Source organism: Solea solea, chromosome 10, assembly GCF_958295425.1.
Source record: "Solea solea chromosome 10, fSolSol10.1, whole genome shotgun sequence".
Taxonomy (NCBI): domain Eukaryota; kingdom Metazoa; phylum Chordata; class Actinopteri; order Pleuronectiformes; family Soleidae; genus Solea; species Solea solea.
In genome coordinates, this window is record NC_081143.1 from 24,050,502 (window position 1) to 24,052,094 (window position 1,593).

Here is a 1,593-nt window from a genome sequence, read left to right on the forward strand (position 1 = left end):
CAATCTTTAAACAAATGGTTTAAAACACACTATAATGGCACTGTAAGAGTTAGTTAATGCATAACTCATGTAACATACCCTTGACTTGGCATTACCAATAAATATAAACAAAGTGGAGGCTCTAGTATGACAAAGTAATCAAAGTTTATAATGGCTGACACATTATAGAACACTAGCGACATAACCCTGAAGGTACCCCAATTGGCCCAGACCCTGCACTGCACACTGCACTAAACATGAAAGAATATCATGATGTTCCACAGCAAACAGCAGAATCTGGGCTACAAGAAATTATTTTATAAAAACTATTTTTAAAATATATTTTAAATGTGACACAGCTCATACAACAACTCAATCTAATCAACCAATTCAACTCTCTATGGCACCGCTGTGCTAACCAACTCGCCACATTTCCGGATCTAACACTATGACAGAACACAACACACAGCGATTCCACGGATTCGGAGGATATTCGTATAAACGCTCTACACCAAAACACCAGAGAGATCAAATCCAAAGAATACAGAGAATACAAAGAATAATGTCTCTTACCTTCGTCAAAAGCGAAAACAACGCTGTATCCGGTCAGAGGGACTTCCTGTGTTACACTCAAATCATTCCGGCGTCTCTAACGGACATTAGGACCCTGGGGGGGGGGGGGGAGCGTTACAAATTCCATAATTATGTAGCATTATGATTGGCTTACAGTGCTGTCAATCTAATTTTGGCGACGATAGCGTCATTCCATTGGCTCTAATGATTCAAAGGAGGTGTCATTCACTCAAATCGGCCAATCCCTCATGGAGATACAGGCGTACTTGCGTTCCGGGATACAGCTCAGTCCTGCCACCTTGTGTTCGTTTCTGGAATGTGAAATATATAGAAGTCTAAGGAAACAAAGCCATAAACTGTTTTATTTAACACCAAACAGTGATATAAAAATGAAATAAGTAGTTTTATACATGAGATAATACAAATGGCACAGGATGGTGCCAAAAATTGTCTGTACTTTCTGCACTAAAACCTCTCTAATTGTGTTTTGCTTCACTTGATCAAAGTCAACCTTTGCAGAGATGATGTTCACATTATTGTGCTATGATTGAATAGATGTTTAGAGCTGCAGCTGCATCATTCCAAAGAGATACTCATCCTGAATGTGCTTTTTGTTTTAGGCAAGCCTGAATTTCAATCATTTTTGTTGTGTGCCATCATTTTTCACTCTTCACCAGTAACACATGTGCTGATATTATTTACACATCTGAACAAATCTCACAGGTGTTCCATTTACTATGACACCCACAGTATTCAAATAGACCTTGTGATTGCATACATAACACACAATTCAAAAAGTATTACCTTCTGTTCTGAGGGTTTTTTATATTTTCACACCAATCCCTGTCCTCTTCATTTCTTGGCCTTTATTTCCTCCGTTCACAAACAGCTGTCAGCTGTATACCATCCTGCCCATGCCCATAACTTCTGCTGTAAATGTTAATAAACTGCACAGAACACAAATTAAAATCATAATTATATTATAATCTAAGTTTTGATATTGTAGGATGTCTTTGTCAATGACCACATGAAGCTGGGACG